Genomic DNA, 15,918 nt, shown 5'->3' on the forward strand with positions numbered 1-15,918 from the left:
CAGTGACAACAACAGCTACAGCCCTGAATCCTAACACAGGTTAAGACACAAACACGGATGGGAACTCTGAAGGATCCACTTTGTCCTGCTCACCAATCAAAAGGAGCTTTCTGAACTCAAGAAGAAGAGACCCAACATCCTTTTTCTGCAATGTCAACTGCTATAAATGTGATCCACAAGACCTGGAAAGGCCCTTCCCACTTCACCTGCAGGGCTGGCAGTGCCACCACTGGACACGGACCCAGTGGCTGGGCAGGAACGGAGGGGCTGGGGCGTCCAATCCATCGGCCCAGGCGGCACCAGGAGTTCCTGGAGTTCCTGCAGGGGAGAGCCTCAAGACAACAAAGGATTAGGAAGATCATTTTAAACTTTAACATGTATATCCCCTGCAATATGGGGACTTTGACAAGGCCTACTGGGGCAACAAGGACACACTCAAGGCTATCTATTCAAAGGATCTACCAGCACTCAAAAGCTATCACTGTCCTTCTTGCAGGGCGAACTCAGGAAACTCTGTTGGCCAAGAGCCTCCAGGGCAATTTCCAGCTTTTGGGGCTCCCTTTTAACCATTTTTCCCCATCACTGTAGCTGGGACTGTCACCTGCCCTACAGAGGGAACAGCCCACAAAGTTCACTTGCAGGGATGCCATTAACTCAAAGTCCCTTCTCAGGGGGGTCACTGCACACCTTGGCCTTTGTTTGCCCTCCCCACCAAAGATGCTTCCAACAGTTCTGAGACATATGGCAGACCCAGAGCTCTCCTCAGGGAATGCTTCAGCTGCTTAAAGGCTGCCCTTGCACCATCTAGCCAAGGCAGCAAATGCTTACAGGCTGTTGGAAAAGTTGGCAGAACAGTCTTACCACACATCCAGAGGGAGCAATCCAGAGTCCACCCCGTCCTACCATTCCCAGCAAGGCAGTTCATGGGCTGTCTGGGGCTCAGGGAGGAGTCAGGGGGCTGCTTTTCTTCCTTTCTGCTTTCCCCATTTTCTCCTTCCAAAGCAAAGGTATCCTGGCTTTCCTTGCTCAAGGAGATGTAGCAAAGGCCATCTTTTCAATCCAATACTGGAAACAGCTCGAGGTTGTCATTCAAGGTGCTTCTCTCAGGTCCTGCACTCATCAATCCCCTTTGCTATTGGTTTTCTTGGCAGGTTCTTGCATTCACATCCTACAAGCAAACCAGGATGAGCCAATTTAGCTGTTACTGCAACCAATCCAAGCTGGCATTCTGATTTTAAAGGACACTGGCTTGGCCTTACCCATATAGATCGCATATTAGGGTTAATACCTACAGGTTCTGCCCTCTTCCACCCTCCTGGAAGTCCACTGGCCCACACAACAGGAACAACTGCAGCTGCCACTTCAGTCAGGACCTTGCTGCTGACAGGAGTTATTCCCTGCACAACAAGAGCTGCTGCTTTGACACATTTAGTTTCAGCAATTACAGTTTCAGTATCCTCACTTTTCCATTTCATTTCTGCCTCAACTTTTCCACTCAATCTCTTCCTAGCAGAGGTTTGGACGAATTTGGCAAATAGACCAACTGAGGAATTCCCCAATGTTTTCCCAGTTTCACCCCTGTCACACCAATCACCTTAACACTGCCAGTCCTTCATTCTCCCTCTATTGTGTTAAGGATTGAGGAAGTTGGACCTGTGTCTGATCAGGACATGTGCAAACCAAATGCTGGGGACTGGAACACACACCTGGCACTCCTGCAGCTCTTACCATTACATTCCAGAGAAAACAGCCAATTGGACCATCACTGCTCATTTCTTAATCCCAATCCCACAATTCTTTTGCACTTGGAGTATCACTTTTATCACCCAATTACAGTCCATTAGAGAGCTCCCTGTCTAGCAGGGACAGCTACCCCTGGGATACTCTCAGCAATGCCTGAATCCATTGCAGGGACCTTGCTTTGAGCTCCCCAGGGCCGGGCACCCCGAGGATCTCCCCGAATAATCCTTTCGGTGCGCGCTGGAGTCCTCGAGGTGCCCCAACCCGGGGGGCACCAACAGCACTGTCCCTCCAGGGGGCCAATTTGGTCCTAAAATGCAGGGGGATCTTGCCTGTATCCCAGACTGGTCCGGGGATCCGAGGCCCTTCCCGAGAAAATCTCGGTGCCGGCGTGAAGGGCCAGAGATCCCTTGGAGCCACGGGAGAGCAGGCAGAGTCCCTCCTGGGGGGCCAATTCTGCTGCCTCAACTCAGCTCTTCAAAGAAGCCTCTAGGAGTCAACTGGTGAGTTTTAGAAGCCAGGCATTGCTTGCTTACAACACCCTGCCATGATCCCAGCCCACCGGGTGTCCTGGCCATCAGCTCCCAAAGGGCACACACAGGTATCTCCACTGCAGCTGATGGGAGGGATCAGCATTACAGGAGGGTTCTTTTTCCTTCCCTGCATTCCTGTTCCATATTCAGGACATCCCCAACACCTGTTTCCATACACACAAACCCTTATAAGCTCTCTGAGGGGCTCCATCAGAGGTGTCTGGTGGTCACCTGTGCCTGGAGCCCCCCATGTTCTAAGTGACCACCTTATCAACTTCAAGACAACTCACCTGGTTGTAGAGGAACTTGGTGCTGCTTGGCTGCTCTCTCAGTTCCCTTCTTCATTCTTTCTTTACTTCGCTTGCTTAGTCCCTCTAAATCCCTTGGCTCAGCTCCATGGAGTTTCTAGGGTACATCCCACTGCAAAAACTACCAGTTCTTAGTACACCTCACAACTTAGACACCAGGGAGCAACGCAGAAATCATCTAATCCAGGGAACTGCCTCCAAATATTGGGACAAAAATACCATAACATTCCACAGCCTCCCTTGGCAAATAAACACCAAACTACTCAGACACAAACAATAACCTGCATGCTACAACAGCCTGGCACTGCCAAGTCAGTTGGTAAATTACACAAGGTGAACTTCTTTACAAGTTCCAGTTATGATACAAAAACGAGGGAGATCACAGACTCCCCCAGACACTTTTACTCTGAGGAAAGAAGGAAACCAAAGCCATCCCCAGTGCTGCAATAGCTCAGGCTCCCAAAAGGCCCAGGGGCTGGGCTGGGGCTTTTGGCTGCCCTGGAGCACAGGCAGGAACACGATGTCACCACCCCACAGCCACAGCTGAGAACCCAAAGAGCAGCCACACCAGCAGCTCCTGCCAGCCCTGCTGGGCTGGGCCTTGGGGAGGAAGGGCACTGGCCTTTCTTCCTGCCTAGGAGCAAAGAGCCTCCTTGCTGAGCACTTCTCCTGCCAAGGGCATCAGCTCAGAGGGGAAGTTCATCAAGTGCAACTTCCTGGAATGAGAAAGATACTTGTTCCCTGGACAATCTCTTTCCAACGGAACTCAGAAGTACACACTAGAAGTTCAGGTGTTACCTAAAATTTCATACAAGAACCTCTGAGACACAACTGGTGAGTTTCAGAAGCCAGGCAATCTTGTATTCCCATGCTCTTGAATCATTCCAGCCCACCAGGTGCCCTGGCAATCAGCTCCAAAAGGGCACACAGAGGTATCTCCACTGAAGCTGATATGGCAGCATTACAGGAGGGTTCATTTTCCTTCCCTGCATTCCTGTTCCACATTCAGGACATTCTCCAACACTTATTACCATACACACCTACCCTTAGAAGGTTTCCAAGGGGCTTCAACGAGGGCCTTCCCAGGTCTGCTCTGTCTGGAGCCCTCAAAGTCCTCAGTGCCTGCCTTAGGAACCTCAACACAACTCACCTGCTTACACTGCAACTTGCTGCTGCTTGCCTGCTGCCTCACTTCCCTTCTTCCTTCCTTCTTCACCTCCCTTGCTTGGTCCCTTTCAATCCCTTAGCTCAGCTCTGTGCACTTTCCAGGCTACATCCCACTGCAAAAAGGATCAGCTCTTGTTACATCTCAACACTCAGAGAGCATTCCCCCTTTTTTCCTGACACTTGGCCATTAGGCCAGTGTCTCATGATTTAAAGCAGAGTTTGACTCCTCAGTGACAACAACAGCTACAGCCCTGAATCCTAACACAGGCTGAGACACAAACACGGATGGGAACTCTGAAGGATCCACTTTGTCCTGCTCACCAATCAAAAGGAGCTTTCTGAACTCAAGAAGAAGAGACCCCAGGTCCTTTTTCTGCAACTTCAGCTGCTATAAATGTGACCCACAAGACCTGGAAAGGCCCTTCCCACTTCACCTGCAGGGCTGGCAGTGCCACCACTGGACACGGACCCAGTGGCTGGGCAGGAACGGAGGGGCTGGGGCGTCCAATCCATCGGCCCAGGTGGCACCAGGAGTTCCTGGAGTTCCTGCAGGGGAGAGCCTCAAGACAACAAAGGATTATGGAGATCATTTTAAACTTCAATAGGCATATCTCCTGGAATACTGGGACTTTGGCAAGGCCTACTGGTGCAACAAGGACACACTCAAGGCTATCTATTAAAAGCATCTACCAGCACTCAAAAGCTATCACTGTCCTTCTTGCAGGAGGAATGCAGGAAACTCTGTTTGCCAAGACTCCAGGAGGATTTCCAGCTTTTTGGGCTCTCTTTTAACCATTTCTCCCATCACTGTAGCTGGGACTGTCACCTGCCCTACAGGGGGAACAGCCCACACAGTTCACTTGCAGGGATGCCATTAACTCAAAGTCCCTTCTCAGGGGGGTCACTGCACACCTTGGCCTTTGTTTGCCCTCCCCACCAAAGATGCTTCCAACAGTTCTGAGACATCTGGCAGACCCAGAGCTCTCCTCAGGGAATGCTTCAGCTGCTTAAAGGCTGCCCTTGCACCATCTAGCCAAGGCAGCAAATGCTTACAGGCTGTTGGAAAAGTTGGCAGAACAGTCTTACCACACATCCAGAGGGAGCAATCCAGAGTCCATCCTGTCCTACCATTCCCAGCAAGGCAGTTCATGGGCTGTCTGGGGCTCAGGAGGAGTCAGGGGGCTTCTTTTCTTCCTTCCTGCTTTCCAGATTTTCTCCTGCCAAAGCAAAGGTTTCTTGGCTTTCCTTGCTCAAGTAGATGCAGCAAAGGCCATCTTTTAAATCCAACACTGGAAACTGCTTCAGGTTGTCATTGAAGGGGGTTCTCTCAGGTCCTGCACTCATCAATCATCTTGGACATTGGTTTTCTTGGCAGGTTCTTGCATTCACATCCTACAAGCAAACCAGGATGAGCAAATTTAGCTGTTACTGCAACCAATCCAAGCTGGCATTCTGATTTTAAAGGGTACTGGGTTTGCCTTACCAGGAGAGATCCCACATCAGGGGTAATACCTACAGGTTCTGCCCTCTTCCACTCTCCTGCAGTTCCACTGGCCCACACCACAGGAACAACTGCAGCTGCCACTTCAGTCAGGACCTTGCTGCTGACAGGAGTTATTCCCTGCACAACAAGAGCTGCTGCTTGGATGCAATTACAGTTTTAACATCCCCAGTTTTCCATTTCATTTCTGCCTCAACTTTTCCAGTCCATCTCTTCCTAGCACAAGTTTGGGTGAGTTTGGGCAATAGACAAACTGAGGAATTCCCCAATGTTTTCCCAGTTTCACCCCTGTCACACCAATCACCTTAACACTGCCAGTCCTTAATTCTCCCTCTATTGGGTTAAGGACTGAGGAAGTTGGACCTGTGTCTGACCAGGACATGTGCAAACCAAATGCTGGGGACTGGAACACACACCTGGCACTCCTGCAGCTCTTACCATTACATTCCAGAGAAAACAGCCAATTGGACCCTCACTGCTCATTTCTTAATCCCAATCCCACACTGCTTTGGCACTTGGAGCACCACTTTTAGAACACAATTACAGTCCATTAGAGAGCTCCAAGTCCAGCAGGGACAGGTACCCCTGGGATACTCTCAGGAATGCCTGAATCCATGGCAGGGACCTTGCTTTGAGCTCCCCAGGGCCGGGCACCCCGAGGATCTCCCCGAATAATCCTTTCGGTGCGCGCTGGAGTCCTCGGGGTGCCCCAACCCGGGGGCACCAACAGCACTGTCCCTCCAGGGGGCCAATTTGGTCCCAAGGCTTCAATGGACAGCCCAAAAGGCATTTCAAGAGGCCTTCTTTGGAACCCACCAACGGGTATGGGCAGGAAGCCACAAGAAGGCCTCATTTCTAAAGGCAGGGGGATCTTGCCTGTGTCCCAGACTGGTCCGGGGATCTGAGGCCCTTCCCGAGAAAATCTCGGTGCCGGCGTGAAGGGCCAGAGATCCCTTGGAGCCACGGGAGAGCAGGCACAGAGTCCCTCCTGGCGGCCAATTTTCCTGCCTGAAATCAACTCTTCAAAAAAGCCTCTAAGACTCAGCTGGTGAGTTTTAGAAGCCAGGCATTCCTTGCTTACAACACCCTGCCATCATCCCAGCCCCACGGGTGCCCTGTCAATCAGCTCCCAAATTGCACACACAGGTATCTCCACTGCAGCTGACATGGCAGCAATACAGGAGGATTCATTTTCCTTCCCTGCATTCCTGTTCCACATACAGGACATTTTCCAACACTCATTACCATACACACCTACTCTTAGAAGGTTTCCAAGGGGCTTCACCGAGGGTCTTCCCAGGTCTGCTCTGTCTGGAGCCCTCAAAGTCCTCAGTGCCTGCCTTAGGAACCTCAACACAACTCACCTGCTTACACTGCAACTTGCTGCTGCTTGCCTGCTGCCTCACTTCCCTTCTTTCTTCACCTCCCTTGCTTGGCCCCTTTCAATCCCTTGGCTCAGCTCTCTGCAGTTTCCAGGCTACATCCCACTGCAAAAAGGATCAGCCCTTGTTACATCTCAACACTCAGACAGCATTCCCCCTTTATTCTTGACACTGGGCCATCAGGCCAGTGTCTCCTTATTTAAAGCACAGTTCGACTCCTCAGTGACAACAACAGCTACAGCCCTGAATCCTAACACAGGCTGAGACACAAACACGGATGGGAACTCTGAAGGATCCACTTTGTTCTGCTCACCAATCCAAAGGAGCTTTCTGAACTCAAGAAGAGACCCAACATCCTTTTTCTGCAACTTTGGCTACTATAAATGGATCCACAAGACCTGGAAAGGCCCTTCCCACTTCACCTGCAGGGCTGGCAGTGCCACCACTGGACACGGACCCAGTGGCTGGGCAGGAACGGAGGGGCTGGGGCGTCCAATCCATCGGCCCAGGCGGCACCAGGAGTTCCTGGAGTTCCAGCAGGGGAGAGCCTCAAGACAACAAAGGATTAGGAAAAGGATCATTTTTAACTTTAATAGGTATATCTCCTGGAATATGGGGACTTTGACAAGGCCTACTGGTGCAACAAGGACACACTCAAGGCTATCTATTCAAAGGATCTACCAGCACTCAAAACTATCACTATCCGTCTTGCAGGGGGAACTCAGGAAAATCTCTTTGCCAAGAGCCTCCTGGACGATTTACAGGTTTTTGGGTTCTCTTTTAACCATTTTTCCCATCACTATAGCACGGACTATCACCTGCCCTACAGGGGGAACATCCCACAAAGTTCACTTGCAGGGATGCCATTAACTCAAAGTCCCTTCTCAGGGGGGTCACTGCACACCTTGGCCTTTGTTTGCCCTCCCCACCAAAGATGCTTCCAACACTTCTGAGACATCTGGCAGACCCAGAGCTCTCCTCAGGGAATGCTTCAGCTGCTTAAAGGCTGCCCTTGCACCATCTAGCCAAGGCAGCAAATGCTTACAGGCTGTTCTTAAAAGCTGGTATAAAAGTCTTACCACACATCCAGAGGGAGCAATCCAGAGTCCACCCCGTCCTACCATTCCCAGGAAGGTAGTTCATGGGCTGTCTGGGGCTCAGGGAGGAGTCATGGGGCTTCTTTTCTTCCTTCCTGCTTTCCAGATTTTCTCCTTCAAAAGCAACACCCATCTTTTAAACCTAAGGTTGTCATTCAAGGTGGTTCTCTCAGGTCCTGCACTCATCAATCATCTTGGACATTGGTTTTCTTGGCAGGTTCTTGCATTCACATCCTACAAGCAAACCAGGATGAGCCAATTTAGCTGTTACTGCAACCATCCAGTCTGGCATTGTGATTTTAAAGGGTACTGGCTTTGCCTTACCAGCAGAGATCCCACATCAGGGGTAATACCTACAGGTTCTGCCCTCTTCCACTCTCCTGCAATTCCACTGGCCCACACCACAGGAACAACTGCAGCTGCCACTTCAGTCAGGACCTTGCTGCTGACAGGAGTTATTCCCTGCACAACAAGAGCTGCTGCTTGGACACATTTAGTTCCAGCAATTACAGTTTCAACAACCCCAGTTTTCCATTTCATTTCTGCCTCAACTTTTCCAGTCCATCTCTTCCTAGCAGAGGTTTGGGTGAGTTTGGCAAATGGACCAACCGAGGAATTCCCCAATGTTTTCCCAGTTTAACCCCTGTCACACCAATCACCTTAACACTGCCAGTCCTTAATTCGCCCTCTACTGGGTTAAGGACTGAGGAAGTTGGACCTGTGTCTGACCAGGACAGGTGCAAACCAAATGCTGGGGACTGGAACACACACCTTGCACTCCTGGAGCTCTTACCATTACATTCAAGACAAAATAGCCAATTGTACCACCACTGCTCATTTCTTCTGTGCCACAGCAACATCATTCCAGGCCTCTCACTGCCAACCCTATGCTTCTCCCAGCAGCTCCAGTGGCACCAGAACCTGCCCTGAAGGCACAAAGGGTCCTTTTGGGAGCACCACGACCCATCTGGACTGTAGCACTGGAATTCCATCTCCTGGACAAGCTGGGAGAAGCCGGGAAGACAACCAGGACCTTACAGGTCAACTGGGGGCACCTCTTCATCCAACAGCAGCTCCAAGAAAGGTACTGAGTCAACACCTCACCAAAAACACAGGAAAACAACTGCCAACACCTCGACAATCACTCCAGTTTTCAATTGATAAAGCAACACTGAAGAAAAGCTTTTCAGACACTTGGCAAGACTCCATCCCACTTTAACCAGTGTGTGGGACTCGTTCCCAGCCTCCTGAGGTTCATTTCCCACCTCCCTTGGGGCTGCAGTACAGTTGGTTCTACACACACACAGGGAGCTGCTGCTCCTGCATTCCAGTCTCCTGGTTCCCCTTGCAACTCCTCCAGCTGTTTGCCCAGCTCTCCAGTGCCCATTCCTTTGCCCACTGCACTTGTTCACAGCCCCAGGGCTCCCAGGGCCACCCTGGGCTCTCCCCTGCCCTGACACTCAGGGCCCTTTCCCAGCCCCGACTCCATCCAGCACTGACCCAGCTGCTGCACCTGCAATTCTCCTGCTCCTGCCCTCCCTCTGCCTGCAAAACACCCCTGCCAGCTCCTGCACCCCACCTCTTACCTCCCAGCAAAGCAGAGCTGCATCCTCCTGGATCCTCCAGCTGGATGCTGCTGGCTCTGGGCAGCTCCCACCCTTCAGCAGGGGATGCCAAAGGCAGCTCTGGGGACTGGCCCCAGGGCAGGGACACCCACTCTGGCTCACACCAACACTCAGCCAGCTCAGGCCTGGGCTCTTCTGCCTGCAGGGCAACAAACAGCCAAGCAGGGACACTGGGACACTCCAAGGAAACAGGCAAAACAAACTCAGCAGCCTGGCACACCACAGCCCCCAGACCTGCCCAGGCTCCAGCTGCTGCACAGACCTGTGGCCACACAGGACCCAAACCCACCCCCAGCACAGACAACCCTGGGCAGGTCAAGCTGCTCATTCCCAAACACAACCAAACATCCATCCCACTGTCTGCCAGCCCCTGCTCCCAGCAATCCATCATCTTTCCCATTTCCTTTCTTTACAGGTCCTTCCATTCACATTCTACTATCAAACCATGATCAGCAAATTTAGCTGTTAGTAAAACCAATCCAGCTTGGCTTCCTAATTTTAAAGGATACTGGGTTTGCCTTACCAGGAGAGACTCTGGCTTAGGGGTAATTCTTACAGCTTCTGTCCTTGTCCATTTTCTTGGAATTCCACTGGCCCACACCACAGGAACAACTGCAGCTGCCACTTCAGTCAGGACCTTGCTGCTGACAGGAGTTATTATCCCTTTGTAAACACCAAACTGCTTCAATACAAACAATCTAGTGGACACTACAACTCCTTGGCACTTTCAGTGTAACCAGTGCAAGTCAGTTCCTAAGTTACACAAGGTTTTCTTCTCAAGTTGTAATTAATTAAGATATCAAAACAACAACAACTGTGAGATAAGAGATCCCCCCCAATGGTTCTACTTTTAGGGAAACAAAAACCCAAACCCCCATCCCCAGTACTGCAATAGCTCAGGCTCCCAGAAAGGCCCAGGGGCTGGGCTGGGGCTTTTGGCTGCCCTGGAGCACAGGCAGGAACACGATGTCACCACCCCACAGCCACAGCTGAGAACCCAAAGAGCAGCCACACCAGCAGCTCCTGCCAGCCCTGCTGGGCTGGGCCTTGGGGAGGAAGGGCACTGACCTTTCTTCCTGCCTAGGAGCAAAGAGCCTCCTTGCTGAGCACTTCTCCTGCCAAGGGCATCAGCTCAGAGGGGAAGTTCATCAAGGGCAACTTCTTGCACTGAGCAAGATTCCTCTTCCCTGGACAATCTCTTTCCAGCTGAACTCAGAAGTACACACAAAAGTTCAGGTGTTACCTAAAATTTCATACAAGAACCTCTGAGACTCAATGGATGAGTTTTAGAAGCCAGGCAATCTTTTATTCCCATGCTCTTGAATCATTCCAGCCTGCCAGGAGTCCCTTTGGCAATAAGCTCCCAAAGGGCACACACAGGTATCTCCACTGCAGCTGACATGGCAGCATTACAGGAGGATTCATTTTCCTTCCCTGCATTCCTAATCCCTACTCAGGACATTTTCCAACACTCATTACCATACACACCTACCCTTACAAGGTTTCCAAAGGGCTTCACCGAGGGCCTTCCCAGGTCTGCTCTGTCTGGAGCCCTCAAAGTCCTCAGTGCCTGCCTTAGGAACCTCAACACAACTCACCTGCTTACACAGCAACTTGCTGCTGCTTGCCTGCTGCCTCACTTCCTTCTTCCTTCTTTCTTCACCTCCCTTGCTTGGTCCCTTTCAATCCCTTGGCTCAGCTCTGTGCACTTTCCAGGCTACATCCCACTGCAAAAAGGATCAGCCCTTGTTACATCTCAACACTCAGATATCATTCCCCCTTTATTCTTGACACTTGGCCATCAGGCCAATGTCTCATTATTTAAAGCAGAGTTTGACTCCTCAGTGACAACAACAGCTACAGCCCTGAATCCTAACACAGGCTGAGACACAAACACGGATGGGAACTCTGAAGGATCCACTTTGTCCTGCTCACCAACCAAAAGGAGCTTTCTGAACTCAAGAAGAGACCCAACATCCTTTTTCTGCAATGTCAACTGCTATAAATGTGATCCACAAGACCTGGAAAGGCCCTTCCCACTTCACCTGCAGGGCTGGCAGTGCCACCACTGGACACGGACCCAGTGGCTGGGCAGGAACGGAGGGGCTGGGGCGTCCAATCCATCGGCCCAGGCGGCACCAGGAGTTCCTGGAGTTCCTGCAGGGGAGAGCCTCAAGACAACAAAGGATTATGGAGATCATTTTAAACTTCAATAGGCATATCTCCTGGAATACTGGGACTTTGGCAAGGCCTACTGGTGCAACAAGGACACACTCAAGGCTATCTATTAAAAGCATCTACCAGCACTCAAAAGCTATCACTGTCCTTCTTGCAGGAGGAATGCAGGAAACTCTGTTTGCCAAGAGCCTCCAGGAGGATTTCCAGCTTTTTGGGCTCTCTTTTAACCATTTCTCCCATCACTGTAGCTGGGACTGTCACCTGCCCTACAGGGGGAACAGCCCACACAGTTCACTTGCAGGGATGCCATTAACTCAAAGTCCCTTCTCAGGGGGGTCACTGCACACCTTGGCCTTTGTTTGCCCTCCCCACCAAAGATGCTTCCAACACTTCTGAGACATCTGGCAGACCCAGAGCTCTCCTCAGGGAATGCTTCAGCTGCTTAAAGGCTGCCCTTGCACCATCTAGCCAAGGCAGCAAATGCTTACAGGCTGTTCTTAAAAGTTGGTATAAAAGTCTTACCACACATCCAGAGGGAGCAATCCAGAGTCCACCCCGTCCTACCATTCCCAGGAAGGCAGTTCATGGGCTGTCTGGGGCTGAGGGAGGAGTCAGGGGGTTTCTTTTCTTCCTTCCTGCTTTCCAGGTTTTCTCCTTCAAAAGCAAAGGTTTCTTGGCTTTCCTTGCTCAAGTAGATGCAGCAAAGGCCATCTTTGCAATCCAATAGTGGAAACTGCTCGAGGTTGTCATTCAAGGTGCTTCTCTCAGATCCTGCACTCATCAATCATCTTGGTCATTGGTTTCTTGGCAGGTTCTTGCATTCACGTCCTACAAGCAAACCAGGATGAGCAAATTCAGCTGTTACTGCAACCAATCCAGTCTCGCATTCTGATTTTAAAGGATACTGGGTTTGCCTTACCAGGAGAGATCCCACAGTAGGGGTAATACCTACAGGTTCTGCCCTCTTCCACTCTCCTGCAATTCCACTGGCCCACACCACAGGAACAACTGCAGCTGCCACTTCAGTCAGGACCTTGCTGCTGACAGGAGTTATTCCCTGCACAACAAGAGCTGCTGCTTGGACACATTTAGTTCCAGCAATTACAGTTTCAACAACCCCAGTTTTCCATTTCATTTCTGCCTCAACTTTTCCAGTCCATCTCTTCCTAGCAGAGGTTTGGGTGAGTTTGGCAAAGAGAGAAACTCAGGAATTCCCCAATGTTTTCCCAGTTTCACCCCTGTCACACCAATCACCTTAACAGTGCCAGTCCTTCATTCTCCCTCTACTGGGTTAAGGACTGAGGAAGTTGGACCTGTGTCTGACCAGGACATGTGCAAACCAAATGCTGGGGACTGGAACACACACCTGGCACTCCTGCAGCTCTTACCATTACAGTCCCGAGAAAACAGCCAATTGCACCATCACTGCTCATTTATTAATCCCAATCCCACACTGCTTTGGCACTTGGAGCACCACTTTTATCACCCAATTACACTCCATTAGAGAGCTCCATGTCTAGCAGGGACAGCTACCCCTGGGATACTCTCAGCAATGCCTGAATCCATTGCAGGGACCTTGCTTTGAGCTCCCCAGGGCCGGGCACCCCGAGGATCTCCCCGAATAATCCTTTCGGTGCGCGCTGGAGTCCTCGGGGTGCCCCAACCCGGGGGGCACCAACAGCACTGTCCCTCCAGGGGGCCCAATTTGGTCTCAAGGCTTCAATGGACAGCCCAAAAGGCATTTCAAGAGGCCTTCTTTGGAACCCCCCAATGGGTATGGGGAGGAAGCCACAAGAAGGCCTCATTTCTAAAGGCAGGGGGATCTTGCCTGTGTCCCAGACTGGTCCGGGGATCTGAGGCCCTTCCCGAGAAAATCTCGGTGCCGGCGTGAAGGGCCAGAGATCCCTTGGAGCCACGGGAGAGCAGGCACAGAGTCCCTCCTGCAGGGCCAATTTTGCTGCCTGAAAACAGCTCTTCAAAGAAACTTCTAAGACTCGGTGAGTTTTAGAAGCCAGGCATTCCTACACACTGTGAGATATTTTAAAAGCTTACTGAGTGAAAAAACATACAGCTTTTATCAGTGACATCTGACCTCCCACAGACAGCTCCTTTTCCCTTTCAGTACAAAATTATTTTCATGGAATCATTTAATAGGAAGTGCCCAGGAACCCCAGACTGTGCTTTCCAGAACAGAAAATAAACAGAGGGAAGGAGCTTTGCATGAGTGTAACATACTCCAGAACACACCTGACTTTAGTTTTACTCTGTATGCTCAAATATAGCAGAAGACAAAAACTCCAGCAGGAGAGCTGGCACATTACCCATGGTACCCTCAAAGTCCCCCTTAAGAGACCTGGAGAAAAATCGTAGTTGTGCGAGTCCCTTTTGCCTGCAGATGGCTGGGGATCCTCTCCATCCACCTCGTGCTCTCCCAACAGCAGAAAGGGGAACCTCAGGGACACGGTGGCACTCGACATCCTGCTGAGAGAACAAGGAAACCTTTAGCATAAAGGGGAGTTGGAATCTAAAACTTCCTTTCCTGGGAGCTTTGTGAAGCCTGCAACCAAGAGGGGGAAAATTTGCATCTCCTTTGGTGCAGGTGTCAACAGAGGCCAACAGAGCTTTCACCTTTTTCAGACAACTGTGCCCTTTTTGGCTCCCTGGCAGCTCCAATGGCACCAGAACCCCCTTCCCGCACACCCACGGGTGTCACACACAGGCACCCACACACCTTTGCTCCAGCCCACACGGGGCCAACATTTCCTCACCCTGCACATCCCAAGGGGAGTAGTTTTGCTAGAGAGCACAGCAACCCCCCTGTCCTCACAAACTGCCTCCCTGCAAAAAAAGGAATAATTTCTCCTGGACACTCCTCCCACAGTCAAGGTTTTTTAAAATGTGCTCAGGGTCCCTCCCAGCTTCTGCCTGCCCTTGCATTTAAAGGCATGGGCATGTTTCAACAGCAAACCCAGCTCCTCCCTGGCAGTATAAGCCCTGCTCTCACCTGGACAGACTCCCGGGCTCGGCACAGCTGTGGCTCATGGAGCTGCTTCCCAAGGCCCTTCTCTCTCCCAGCAGGAAGCACAACTCGCCTCCACTCCCCAGCACCAGGGGAAACCACGAGCCAGGCTGCAAACTGACACAGAACAACCAAAAAGCATTAATGCAGCACCAAGAAACCAAGTTAAAGCAGTCTTTGCCTCGTAACCCTGCACGGGGAAAGACTTTGGGATTCCGAGGCAATCCCTGAGACACCCAGAGAGCAACAGCCCCGCAGCCCTGCCACGGCTCCCCCGGGGTCACCCGGCAGGGAAGGGGCTTACCCGGCCCCCGCTGCCCAGCACAAGGCGCCCCTAAACGCCCCCCGGCTCCCCCGCTCCATAACCCAGCGGCCAAGGCGCTCTCCCCTCCGCAGCCCGGGCAGCAGCGGGGCACCGCCCTCAGCCCTCACACACAACCGACCGCACCCGCCCCGCCGGCCCTTTATACCGCGGGCCGCCAGCGCTGCCCAATCAGCGCTCGAGCGCCGCCGCCCAATCCCAGCCCGCCTGGCCCTGCGGCCCCGCCCCGCCCGCTCAGCTGAGGGAGATCGGGAACTGGGGACAGGAACCTGCTGCTGGGGGAGACAGCCTGGAGATGGAATTGCACACGGGCACCTGAAGCCCAGGCGATTTGCTTGCCTTGGCAAGGCCCTGTCACAGGAAATCTTGCTCCCAGTCACAGGAAATCTCTGTTTCCCTGCCCATCCCTGGAGACAGGTGGCCCCTAAAATCCCTGGCAATCAGGAAGCACAGGCTGGAGGAGCTGGCAGGACCCAGTGGCCGTGTGTGCTGTGTGACACCGTGTCCTGCAGCCCCACGGACCTGCACAGCAGGGACAGGTCCTGGCAGCGTTTCAGTGCTGAGGCCAAAGCTGGGGCTCAGGGACAGCTGGGGCACGTGGCAGCTCTGGGAATCTCTGCCATGGATGGCTGGGCATTCCAGGACTGCCTGCTGGGCAAAGGAGCTTCTCTGCAGACTGTGGAACCAACAGGTCTCATGGACTGTAAGAAGCCAGAACTGCTGCAGGACTGTAGAGGAATCTGGGTCACAAGAGACAGTTCAAGGTCTCTAAGTCTGACCTCCTGCTCAGGCCACAGTCACCAATGGGATCGCACCGGGCTGCTCAGGGAGGGATCCAGTCATGTTTTGAAACATTCCACGGATGGGGATACAACAACCTCCCCAGGCAACCCGTTCCATGAGCGACTGTCCTGACAAAATACCTCCCCTCCTATGCGGTTGGCAGCAACAGCTGGGCTGGCAGGAGCAGAACCTCCCTGCTGGGCCATTCCCCAGCAGCCCAAGTGCCCTGCACAGGGCTTGGTGCGGAGGCCTGGGCAGCTCGT

The 15,918-nt window shown here is 52.1% G+C and overlaps 3 long non-coding RNA genes across 3 annotated transcripts; all 3 read right to left on the reverse strand.

Annotated features, from left to right (window-relative positions):
* Positions 1 to 372: 372 nt before the first annotated feature.
* Positions 373 to 12,933, reverse strand: LOC135408974 (uncharacterized). The gene is made up of 5 exons (XR_010427963.1): positions 12,054 to 12,933; positions 11,399 to 11,510; positions 10,952 to 11,080; positions 2,564 to 2,693; positions 373 to 993 (listed from the first exon to the last, which is right to left on the reverse strand). It is a non-coding gene; the product is annotated as an uncharacterized LOC135408974 (long non-coding RNA).
* Positions 8,043 to 10,012, reverse strand: LOC135408975 (uncharacterized). The gene is made up of 3 exons (XR_010427964.1): positions 9,877 to 10,012; positions 9,315 to 9,492; positions 8,043 to 8,732 (listed from the first exon to the last, which is right to left on the reverse strand). It is a non-coding gene; the product is annotated as an uncharacterized LOC135408975 (long non-coding RNA).
* Positions 12,934 to 13,930: 997 nt separating the features above from the next.
* On the reverse strand, positions 13,931 to 14,960 carry LOC135408977 (uncharacterized). Its single transcript, XR_010427967.1, has 3 exons — positions 14,917 to 14,960; positions 14,536 to 14,660; positions 13,931 to 14,012 (listed from the first exon to the last, which is right to left on the reverse strand). It is a non-coding gene; the product is annotated as an uncharacterized LOC135408977 (long non-coding RNA).
* Between the last annotated feature and the right edge of the window lie 958 nt (positions 14,961 to 15,918).

The sequence above is a fragment of the Pseudopipra pipra genome, unplaced genomic scaffold (genome assembly GCF_036250125.1).
Source record: "Pseudopipra pipra isolate bDixPip1 unplaced genomic scaffold, bDixPip1.hap1 HAP1_SCAFFOLD_99, whole genome shotgun sequence".
In the NCBI taxonomy this organism is placed as follows: Eukaryota; Metazoa; Chordata; class Aves; order Passeriformes; family Pipridae; genus Pseudopipra; species Pseudopipra pipra.